At 35.9% G+C, this 12,739-nt stretch overlaps 1 protein-coding gene and 1 pseudogene across 1 annotated transcript in view; one reads left to right on the top strand and one right to left on the bottom strand.

Annotated features, from left to right (window-relative positions):
• The window catches only part of Gmds (GDP-mannose 4,6-dehydratase), a 625,359-nt gene that overhangs the window by 517,287 nt on the left and 95,333 nt on the right, over positions 1-12,739 (bottom strand). The window lies entirely within an intron of this gene.
• Positions 12,214-12,739, top strand: part of LOC114107408 (grpE protein homolog 2, mitochondrial-like) — a 31,593-nt pseudogene continuing 31,067 nt past the window's right edge.

Genomic DNA, 12,739 nt, shown 5'->3' on the forward strand with positions numbered 1-12,739 from the left:
TTTCTACAGATTCTATTAACAATAGAAAGCAAGCTGGACTGGTGAATATCAAACACTCACTTAGGCCATAGGTGTTATGGAATGGATAACAGGAAGGAAATAAGAGATTCAGTCCCTGCCCTATTGCTCTGAGAAGTATCTGGGCAGCCAGGCATTTCCTGGCCTAGATAGGATTATGCTTCAACACTGGCCGGGATCTCTAGATTTCACATGCATCAGCACACCCACACGTGGACAGGATGAGAATAATAAGCAGGTAACTGCTAATCAAACATTCTGCTATCAGAGAATGCCATTAGATGCATGAGTCATAGACAGAAGGTGGCAAGGCTTTGTGGATGAAAGAAAAGCTATGAAATACTACCACACTGACCTCTTCTATACTGAATGGCACAGTGCCCTGGATAAATAAATCACCACACTTGAGCATGAAATCAACGATGGGAAAAAACAGAGGAAATACAAGAAGCATATCCTATCAAAATCCTTTCAAAGATCTGACTAACTAGCCAATTCTGTGCTGGTGTGAATAAGTCCTTTCAAGTTTAGAACAATATACTAGCTCAAAGTTTTTATAAATCAGGGATCCAAATACATTAATAAGGATTTTATAAATTTGCAGGGAAGTTAATAATAAATTAATCAACAACTTCATACTTACATAATAATCTCTTTAAAGTAAATAATTATTAACTATATAAAAATTTAAATTGTACTTATTTTGAAAACCAAGTTTCTTTTCCCCTTATTCTCCCCTTCCTATCTTTCACAGTGACATTCTATACAATTAAAGGCTGTTCTTTGCAAAGTGCATTATTATGTAGTTCTAATCATTTAAGTGATTTATAGAAGAAATTATTTTTTGAAGGTACGCTAACTAAAACAGTGCTGCACTTTGTCCAGTGAATTTGGAAGAAAAAAAACTTTGTACTGAAAAGAAAAGACTTATAAAATTTTTATAGTTACCTGATTTATTGATGTTTCCTTATATATTTCTTTTTATTATTTGTGTCCTGGCTAAGGCAGAAAGAACAAAGTAAATGCTGTTTATGATTTTAAAAAGATCATATACAAATAAACAAATATTGATGACAATACCTTACTGTGGTAAGCCATTGTTATAGATCGTGGCCGCCATTAGAAGATGGCGCCGGCTTCCACTGTGGCCTGTGGTAAACAACTCCTTTTATGGAGAATTGACACGCAATCCCTTACCACCCTATGAGAGAGATCCACTTGGCGGCTTTAGATTGGTAAGCGGGAGGCTTTATTAGGCTTTGCTTGGGCGCTGGGCGGGGGTCGCTAGAAGATGATACTTGAATCAAGGCCTGAATAAACTGCTGAAAGAAGAATCCTGTGTCGTGTTTTCCCTTGCCGGCGAGGGGTCGCGACACCTTTCTTCTGTCACTGCACATTCAACAGGTTGCTGCTAAAATATTGCTGTTGATTATATGATTTTTATTTACAAATATTCTTTCTCATTTAAACCAATTTCTTTCAGGGATACAATTAATTAACATAATTCAGTTAAGTTTGATCTTAAAATATGTACATGTCATGACAGAAATGTCTTTTATTGGATCCCTGATCTATTTCTGATCTGCTCTGCAACTATGGAGTCCCTGCCATGCGGAAAACACTGCATCCCACTAAAGAAAAATGCAAGTTAAAAACTCTGCTTTATAAGGCTTAGGATAGGTAGTTCAGTGGTGGAGTACTTGCCTAATATGTGTAAGGCCCTGCTCAATACACAGGACCAAAAGTACTTTAAAATCCACTGAAAGATGAAATTCAAGTGTATGTGCATAAGCATAAACACAGAACTCTGTAAGCGTACACCCAGAAAGTTGCAGATGATAAAGCTAATAATGCTAACCAATATTCAGAGATCAGGGACAGATGGAGTGTTATAAGAACAACTGTTAAGTCATGGACATAAACAGCTCTTAGTGAGAACAATTTTTATTCTCCTGGAATGTGGCATTTGGAGGTAGTAGGTTCAGCTAGTAAAACTCAAAAAGTTTTTGGGTGAGTGTGTTCTCCATATTGTATGCTACATTGTACATTAGGGTTCTACCACACAGAGAAAGCATTCCAAACCATTGGAGGGCAGGGCGCAGAGAGAATCACAATTTTTAAAGTATCATACTTGCTCTCTGTATCCCAGGGTTACTACATGAAGGCTGTACAATCCAGGTGTTTCTAGATAGTTCACCTCCAATACAGAAGTAGATGGGGAGAAACAAACTCCTGGTGAAGAAACCAAGATTATAGTTCAAATTTCCACAATGCCAAAGCTTTAAGCTTTGTTTTGTTTGTTGTTTTGTTTTCTTTCACCAACAGCAGTGGGGGTTTAGCTCTTATTCAACCATAATTTTTTAAAATCTGTACTCAATAAGACTGACAATATTTCAAGTTTCCACTAAAAAAGAACAGCATTGAAGGAGGGGTAGGGGTTTCTAGGTAAAAAATAGTACTACTAAAAATGCCCTACCCTAGACATTAGACACCACCCCTATCTTGGTCTGCACAGCACCAAGTTCCCCACCTGGCCAAAGCCTCAAGCTGAAGCAGAGATGAGTGTTAATTAAGTTTAATGTAGAAGGCAAAAAGCAAGAGCCTCTGACCAGACTATCCGGACCACATACACCTCTAGGTCTAATCCTAGGATACTGAAATATCTAACCACTGCTTCAGCTTTCCCACTATTCTTTCTCATGATAAACATATTAAGGATATTTAACCACATTTTAAAGATTTGGGTCACATATTTAAGACATCACCTTTTTATAGTATGACATCATCTTTATATTGCAGCATATAGGTTCTTCAAAGTATTATTACTTCTACCAAATTAACATCATCAATATTACTATGATTCCTTCTAGTTGCTAATTATACTAAGAGAATTTCCTCACTTACATTTCACAATATCATAGTTCAAAAAGTTTAAATCCCTTGTTCAAAGTCATAGAGCTAGAGGACTTGGCAAAATATAATCACTATCTAATCCTAGCTACAATGTTATTTCCACAATACTTCTGATTCAATGTAACTCAAAATATTTCAGACAAAATAACCCTTCCTAAAATAATAAATTTATTGAAGAGGCTATCTTTTCTCCAATGCATGTTCTTGGCACCTTTGTCTAATATAATTGTAATTTTGTGGGTTAGTCTCTGTGTCCTCTATTCTGTACCATTGGTCTACCAATCTGTTTTGGTGCCAATACCCTGCTGTTTTTGTTACCATTGCTCTGTAGTATAGTTTAAGGTCTGGTATAGCGATGCCACCTGCTTCACTCTTCCTGCTAAGGATTGCTTTAGCTATTCTGTGTCTCTTATTTTTCCAGATGAATTTCATGATTGCTTTTTCTATTTCTATGAGGAATGTCATTGGAATTTTGATCGGAATTGGATTAAATCTGTATAGTGCTTTTGTTAGTATGGTCATTTTGATAATATTAATTCTGCCTATCCAAGAGCAAGGTAGATCTTTCCATCTTCTAAGGCCTTCTTTGATTTCTTTCTTTAGGTTTCTGTAGTTTTCATTGTATAGATCTTTCACCTCTTTAGTTAAGTTGATTCCCAATTATTTTAATTTTTTTCTTTTTGAGGCTATTAAGAAGGGTAGTTTTCCTCGTTTCCCTTTCTGAGGATTTGTCACTGATATACAGAAATGCCTTTGATTTATGGGTGTTGATTTTATATCCTGCTACTTTGCTGAATTCATTTACTAGTTCTAGAAGTTCTCTGGTGGAACTTTTAGGGTCTTCCAGGTATAGAATCATATCATCAGCAAATAGTGCCAATCTGAGTTCTTCTTTTCCTATGTGTATCCCTTTAATTTCTTTCAACTAACTGCTCTGACCAGTGTTTCAAGAACTATGTAGCAAACTACAGGGACACATCTTCATCTATGTTTATAGCAGCACAATTCACAATAGCTAAACTGTGGAACCAACCTAGATGCCCTTCAGTAGATGAATGGATAAAACAATGTGGCATATATACACAATGGAATATTACTCAGCAATAAAAGAGAATAAAATCATGGCATTTGCAGTTAAATGGATGGCATTAAGATAAGATTAACTTGATTGGCTAAGTGAAGTTAGCCAATCCCCAAAAAAACAAATGCTGAATGTTTTCTTTAATATAAGGAGGCTGATTCATAGTAGGATAGGGAGCTGGAGCATGGGAGGAATAGGCAAACTCCAAATAGGGCAGAGGGGTTAGAGGGGAAGCAGGTGGGAAGGAGTTTATTAATGATGGTGGAATGTGATAATCATTATTATCCAAAGTACAGGTATGAAGACACAAATTGGTGTGAATTTACTATGTATACAAGCAGAGATATGAAAAATTGTGCTCTATGTGTAATAAAAATTGTAATGCATTCCTCTGTCATATATAAATAAAAAATAAACTAATTAATTTCTATAAAAACTCATGTAAAGTTTAACATAAAAATAACTCTTAAATTTAAGTACTATCAGGTATTACCCTGACAATACACTAATAAAAACCACTGCTTAAATAAATCCATCCACCAAGTACACTTAATAAGTGTGTGTGTGTGTGTGTGTGTGTGTGTGTGCACGCGCGCGCAAATTCACTCAAAGGAACTTCTACACCTCAGGTTTAAAAAAAAAAAGTGAGTGTATACTTTGAATTGTTAAAAGCAGATTTGGGGCAATCAATCAACTGACAAACAACTATTAATATCTAAAGCACTATATGATAAGATATACTAAATTTTCAAAAAAGATAAAATGCATTTCCAATCCTCAGGAGTTTATAACCTAGTGAGAGAAGAACAAGGAACAATACATCACTACCACCATCATCATTTTAGCAATAACATTAACGTTAATATTAATTCACTGTGTATTTATAATGGTTTAAGACAACCCTGACCAGCAGAAATATAATGTGCAACACAGATGTAATTCAACATTTTCACTTGTCATATTTTAAAAAGGTAAAAGTTTAACAATATATTATTTAACTCAACATATCTAGAATATTATCATGTCAATGTTAATAAACAATTGAGATATTTTGCATTCTTTTGTCTTAAAGTCTTCAAAACCCAGTGTTTTATACTTTAGCAAATCTCAATTCAAATTTAAATTTCCATCATAAATATCTGATGTATATTTAGATTTCATAAAGTTTATGATTAAAAAAAGTAGATTAACATGCCCATATCCAAATTGTACTAAAAATACTTAAAAGTTTTCCAAAAACTGTATTGGTTTTTCAAAAGATTCATTTTGCTTTAATCTTCTCATAAGTTGACAAAACCAGTTCACTTTTTCCTAATAACCAATTTGACTTTGAGGCAAAAGTATATACTTTCAAAAATACATCTGTTAAAATTAAGTAAACTTAATATCTTGTGTCAAATTAGTATTAACATCAAATTCAAAGGTGCATTTGTATTAACTGGAAAGCAAATTCAAATTTATCAGTATCAACAAAGCATTCTTTAAATTTTTTCAAGTTTTTGTAGCCAATATACTTAATAGTATTTATACATAACTTTGCTAGATATGTCTAAATCATATTATTGATTTCAACTATTAAAACTGACAACTTTAACATAAATTTTCATACTTACCTAGCAATGTCACATATTAGTTTTTCTTTCCTTCAAGTTTTGAATTTAGTTCATACAAATTAGTGTTACATGAGTGAGAGAATGTAAACCACATTGCCATGTTTTCTTGTTAAGCACTAAATATTTGGCAACTGTTCCTTTTGTTTCAAGAAACAAAAGAAGATCTTATATTGGAGTAAATATTACAAGTTGTAATACTCATGCATGGCTCTATTAGTAAGTATCGGCAAAAATCACAAGATCATTCTCTTCACTGTCTCCTATTTCTTTCAACAAGTCCATAAACCAGTAGTAGATTTGCACACAGAGACTGGACAATTTTCCCTACTGTATCTATGATACGTTTTACAGAGATTGCTTCAGAATATGATGGAAAGCAATTAGGGAAATATTTTAAAATTCCAATAAATTCAAATATTTGATCTGGAAAACTGACATGAATAAAATTAATTTTTCATCATCTGAAAATCTCTGACATGTAAAACATCCAAAAATATCTAGGCTATGACGCTAATATTCTGAGTAACAAATTTATAACATTTTTTTTTCTGCAAAATAATTTTATTTATTTATTTATTTAGTTGTGATTGAACACAATACCTTTACTTATTTATTATTTTTTAAATATAAAGGACAGCGGAATACATTATAATTCTTATTACACGTATACAGCACAATTTTTCATATCTCTGTTTATATATAAAGTATGTTGCCACCAATTCTTATCTTCATACATGTATTTTGGATAATGATGTCTACCACATTCCACCATTCTTGCTAATCCCCTGCCCCCTCCATTTCCCTCCCACCCCTCTGCCCTATCTAGAATTCATCTATTCCTCCTATGTTCCCCCTCCCTACCCCACTATGAATCAGCCTCCTTAGATCAGAGAAAACATTCAGCATTTGTCTTTTTGGGATTCGCTAACTTCACTTAGCATTATCTTCTCCAACACCATCCATTTACCTTCAAATGCCATGATTTTATTCTCTTTTATTATTGAGTAAAATTCCATTGTGTATATATGCCACATTTTTAATCCATTCATCTACTGAAGGGCATCTAGGTTGGTTCCACAGTTTAACTATTGTGAATTGTGCTGCTATAAATATTGATGTGGCTGTGTCCCTGTAGTATGCTGTTTTTAAATCCTTTGGGTATAGTCCAAGGAGAGGGATAACTGGGTCAAATAGTGGTTCCATTCCCAGATTTCCAAGAATCTCCATACTGCTTTCCATATTGGGTGCACCAATTTGCAATCCTTCCAGCAGTGTATGAGTGTACCTTTTTCCCCACATCCTTGCCAACACTTATGGTTGTTTGTCTTCATAATAGCTGCCATTCTGACTGGAGTGAGATGACATCTTAGAGTAGTTTTGATTTGCATTTCTCTAATTGCTAGAGATGATGAACATTTTTTCATATATTTGTTGATTGATTGAATATCATCTTCTGAGAAGTGTGTCTGTTCAGGTCCTTATCCCATTTATTGATTGGGTTATGTGTTTTTGGTGCTTAGCTTTTTGAGTTCTTTATATACCCTAGAGATTACTGTTCTATCTGATGTGTGAGGGGTAAAAATTTGCTCCCAGGATGTAGGCTCTGTTCACCTCATAGATTGTTTCTTTTGCTGAGAAGAAACTTTTTAGTTTAAGCGCATCCCATTTATTGATTCTTGGTTTTAATTCTTGCACTATAGGTATCTTATTAAGGAAGTTGGGGCCTAATCCCACATGATGAAGATTAGGGCCTACTTTCTCTTCTATTAGAGAATTTCTGGTTTAATTCCTAGGTCCTTGATTCACTTTGAGTTAAGTCTTGTGTATGGTGAGAAATAGGGGTTTAATTTCATTTTCTTGCATATGAATTTCCAGTTTTCCCAGCACCATTTATTGAAGATGCTATTTTTTTTTTGAAAATGCATGTTTTTGGCACCTTTGTCTAATATAAGATAATTGTAATTTTGTGAGTTAGTCTCTGTGTCCTCTATTCTGTACCACTGGTCTACTAGTCTATTTTGGTGCCAATACCATGCTGTTTTTTATTACTATTGTTCTGTAGTATAGTCTAAGGTCTAGAGATGCCACCTGCTTCACTCATCCTGCTAAGGATTGCTTTAACTATTCTGGGTCTCTTATTTTTCAGAGTGAATTTCATGATTCTAACATTCTGAGCCACAAATTTATAACATTTCTTTATAAGGTGATTCTTTGTTGTTTGTTTTGGGGGTTTTGTTTTGTTTGTACCAAGGATTGAACCCAAGGACTCTTTAACCACTGAGCCACATCCCCAGTTCTTTTTATATTTTATTTTGAGACAGAGTCTTGCTACATGCTTAGGGCCTCCCTAAGTTGCTAACACTGACTTTGAACTCCTTAGTGATCCTCCTGCCTCAGCCTCCTGAGCTCCTGGAATTATAGGTACATACAACATAACCAACTTTTTGATAGTTTTTAAGTCTTTGAAATAAAGGGTATCTAAAGTATTAACTAGACAGTGATTCATGTATCATACAACTTATCTAAATCTTTTTAAAAAAAGTACTTGAAATTTTTTTCATTTCAAATAAACTGATGGTTTATATGGTTAGAAAGGTCTCACAGTCTACAGCCAATGAAAGATTTAATTAAAGATAGTTAAGAAGTTTTTCTTTATTGTACTTTTGTCTTTTCTCATAATGTTCCACTAAAATTTTAGCAATCTATATATGTTTTTTTGGGGGGGGCATCTCTGCACCTAAAAATGGTCCCTTATTTAGTACATGAATTCAAGCCATTTTCTAGGTAGCCAAAATAACAAGTTTTGTTTAAAATTTGTTGAGCATTAAATGCTAATTTCAAGCAAATTTCCTTTTTGGTCTTTGAGAGGAAACTTCTAATCAAATTCACTATGAATTTATTGAAATTCTTAATATTTCCCACCTTATTTTCTTTCAATTATTTTTTCACATAGGTTTTCTCTTTTGCTCCAGCATAGCAAATTATAAATGCTATGAAATCCATAGTCTCTTTCTGTTCTCACTGCTCTCATCACAGTGCCAGTTTCTGCATTTAACACTCAATTCTTCAGCTAAAGTAGTACAACTGAGTTTTAAATTTAAAAATTTGTTCATAATTATTTTAACTAAAATAAATAAACATTTCAATTTAATTGCCAATGATAATGTTCATGCTCATTATAACTTACGTTATATGCATAAAATGTCCAAATAAACACACCACAATGTTAGAATATGGAAAAATATGTACTCAGATTAGTTAATACCAACACGAATAACTCATTTAACATAAAAAAGATCAGTACAGTGTTTATGTATGAAATATACTAAAGGCTAATATAGTCTTCCAAAACAAGAAAGTTACGATTTTAATAGAAATATATTTTTTCATTGCTTCTGTTTTAAAAATTCAGTACCTCACCTGTGGCAGCCACATTTTAATTATTTGAAAACCACATGTGGCTCATGGCTACCATGTTTAGACAACGTAGTGGTAGGCTCTGATCTCAAATGTTTATATGAACCACCTATATAATTCTTACAACTTTAAATGCTCTCCAAATATTTACTATAATTATCCCCATGTCACAGACAATGAAACTGAGGCAAAAGGAATATGTGACTTGTCCAAAGTCATCCAATCCTTAACTGTGAAACCAAGATTTATGCCCAGTGTGACCTAAGAGACTCCTCCTCATTATTTCAAACTGTAAAAACTTCAACAAGGACAAAAAGTTTAATGACAGATGGGACAAGAGGTGCACAGTGTGTTTAAAAACATGAATTAAATGACTTGGTAATTAAAAGAAGGCCAGGCCCCTTAGGAAAACATGGTAGAAAAGGAGAAAAGACATGAACTGAATAGTCATAGACAAATATCACAGAGGACCAGGATAAGCAGCTGAGGGCAGGCAGGAGCACGTATGTGAACTGTGAGCAGAGAGTCAGTCAGTCATAAACAGATTACAGTGATCAGCTTTTTAGTGACTACAGCAAACTAAATGGTCCCCTGAGATATGGCCAAGTCCCAATCACTGGAAACTGTGACTGTTAGCACATATGGAAAAATAGTCTTGGCAGATGTGATTAAATTAAGAAAAGATTTCCTGAGTTAAATTCAGGAAAGATTATCCAGAATACCTGGATAATGTCATCTCAGACATTCTTATAAGAGAGAGGTGGTGGGATTCCACAGACAGAGGGAAGCAGAGATTGCAATGAGGCCACAAATCAAAGGATCCTTTGGAAAAGGAGCTGAAAAAAAGAAGGAACAGAGATAGCCCTAGAGTCTCTGAGGAAGTTTGGGCCTGCTGACCTACACCTTGACTTTAGACTTCCAGGCTGTGAGATGATAAATCCATTCCATTTCCAATGATTTGTTACAGCAGTCACAGGAAACTAATACCGTTACTATGAACTTTTCAAATCCTATATTTAAGCTGGGTACAAGGATGTATACCTATAATCCCAGCTACTTGGGAGGCTGAGGCAGGAAGATTGTAAATTTGAGACCCATCGGACAACACAGTGAGATCTTGTTTCAAATAAAATTTTAAAAATACAATTTTATACAAAGGTGCCTAGCAAATCAGTAAGTGGAGAATATAGTGGAGTGATTTCCATTTTTTTTAAGGGGGCAGTTGCTGGGGATTGAACCAAGGGCCTCACTAAGTGCTAAGCAAGCTCTATGGTATATGAAGCAAGCTCTATGGTATATAAGCTATATTCCTAGTCCCTTCTAAATTTATTTAATGACAGAATTCCCAAGCTAGCACCTGTTAGCATCTGGCAGACCTAGTCCCTAGTATTCCTCTAACAAAGTGTGGGAAATCCTAACCCAATGTACATTCCAGAAAGCATGCAATTCAGGTTAATAAGTCTGAACTCTATTCACAACAATGCAGACCCATTAAAGAAGGTTTTTAAGAAATGTTGCAGAAGGTTCACCATCCAAGACAAAGCCCTGTGACCCTGGATTTGGGATGCCTTCAAAGGGGCAGAAGGTACTGCTGTGGGATATGCAACATGAGCATCTGACCTAGCCACCTCAGCCAACAGTGCTGCTCCCAAGCCCAGTGTAACCACTGCCTCGAGGAAGTTCTACAAGTCTGAAGGACTCTGACAAACTGAAGAGGCTTCAGGGTGACAAGTGAGAAATGACAGGAAAGAAGTGTTGCTCCTAGAGAATAATATTCAAAGGGGAAACAAAATAGCAATATCTCTAAATAAGTGAAGGGCTGAAATGTAACAGAAAAAAAGAAAGAGGAAGGTTCGACAAAAGCCAAAAGTGAAGAGTCAAGGGGAGCATGATGGGTCAACAAGGAGCTGTCCACAGGCTTGGCAGAGCAGCCCTTGTGTATCTGGATATTCTGTGGAGTGTGGAAGACAAGTCACTAGTGACATAGGAAAAGAAAACCCACCCTAAGTAGAGAGGTGGTCCTGACAACTGATAAACTTCCTCCAACTCCAAGATTCCATTACCTGAACTAACTGGCACCTGTTTGTAATACCCACAAGCAAAACCAGAATAATAACTGAATTTAAAAAAAAAAAAAAACGGTGTTAAACTAAGGGTGAACTTCAAAATATTGAAAAATCTGTGTACCATAGGAACTACCCACTAGAATGCCTGGTAGCCTACAAAGGGTACCCACAAGCTCAATCTCAGCCTTTCATACAACTGCTAACACTGCCCTGTAGCAGAATGTGGATTCTGAGTAGGGAGCAGTACAGAGGGAGGGGGAAATAACCCCATGCAAAAACTGTTTATTTGCATTGACAATAAGTCCCCTGACTTGGGAAGCCACAGGATGGAAAGGAAGAATGACCAGTTAGGCTGGAAGCCACTTTCTAAATACTTGGCTTCTGACCACAAAGGGCCAGCAGCCACACACTGTGGTACCATAGTCTCCAAGGCTGCTGGCTCTGCACCTTCTGCAAACACTAATGACATGCCAGGAAGTCTGGGTTTCGTTGTGGTTGTGTGTGCTCCCTCATTCACATTCTGTCTCTCACTTCTTTCTCTCTTTCTTTTTCCCACCCCTAGAGTCTTGTCTTCTTCTCCCTCACCAATTCCCCTCCTACAGCATAAGTTTGAGTCCCACTCGTTTCAGGCTACTAATATCCATTTGGCAGCAACTGTCTAATAGGTTAATGCCCAACAATAGGCATTTGTATTTGCTTATAAGGTGGAGGTAAAGTATGGCACTTGAACAAAGAACTTATTATCTAAATTTTACTGCACGTTTACTACAAGCCAGTTTCAATTTTATGTTTTCAACCGTAGGCCTTAAGACAAAGGAGAGTAGGTCCACCCTCATATTAGAAGGGGATATTTTAAAAAGAGAGAGAGAGAAAGAGAGAGGGGGGGGGGAGATAGAAAGAGAAAGAGAGAGAGAAAAAAGAGAGAGAGGAGAGAGGAGAGAGACAGAACGAACCTCTTTAAGTTGAATTTTTCTAAGTTTATATGCTGAGATCCTAACCCCCTAGTACCTAATTCAGGACATGACCTTATTTGGAAATAGGGTTGTTGCAGATAAAATTAGTTAAGATGAGATCATGCTGGAGTGAGGTGGGCCTCTAATCCAATATGACTGGTATACTTATAAAAAGGGAAAATTTGGACACTGAGAATGCAAGTGAAGATGAAGGCAGAAATTGGGAGCATGTTTCAAAAGCCAAGGAATCCCAGATTGCCAGCAAACCTCCAGAAGCTATGAGAAAGGACTGGAATAGACTCTCCCTCACTGCCTCAGACCAAATCTGCCCAACCTTGATCTCAGATTTCCAGGCTCCAGTTATTCCCTGCCATTGTATATTTTTCATTCACTTGTTCACTTACGTGTCACACCCAGTCAGCTGGTGTTCTAGGTGCCGTGCAGGATGAGAGGCATGTCCACCAACAGACATACTAACAGCAGCAGTAACATCAAATGAACAGGTGATATTTATCCCAGACAGCATTGGCTAAAATGTCCTATAAGCATTAATCTTCAGATGACCTCACAGGTAGCATCTCATAATTATTCTAGTTCTAAGGATGAGGAACAGGAGTCTTCAGGAGGTAAAGTCAGCTACAAAGAGGCAAAGTGAGGCTGTGAAACCAGATGCTTTGT

The sequence above is a fragment of the Marmota flaviventris genome, chromosome 6 (assembly GCF_047511675.1).
Source record: "Marmota flaviventris isolate mMarFla1 chromosome 6, mMarFla1.hap1, whole genome shotgun sequence".
NCBI classification, from domain to species: domain Eukaryota; kingdom Metazoa; phylum Chordata; class Mammalia; order Rodentia; family Sciuridae; genus Marmota; species Marmota flaviventris.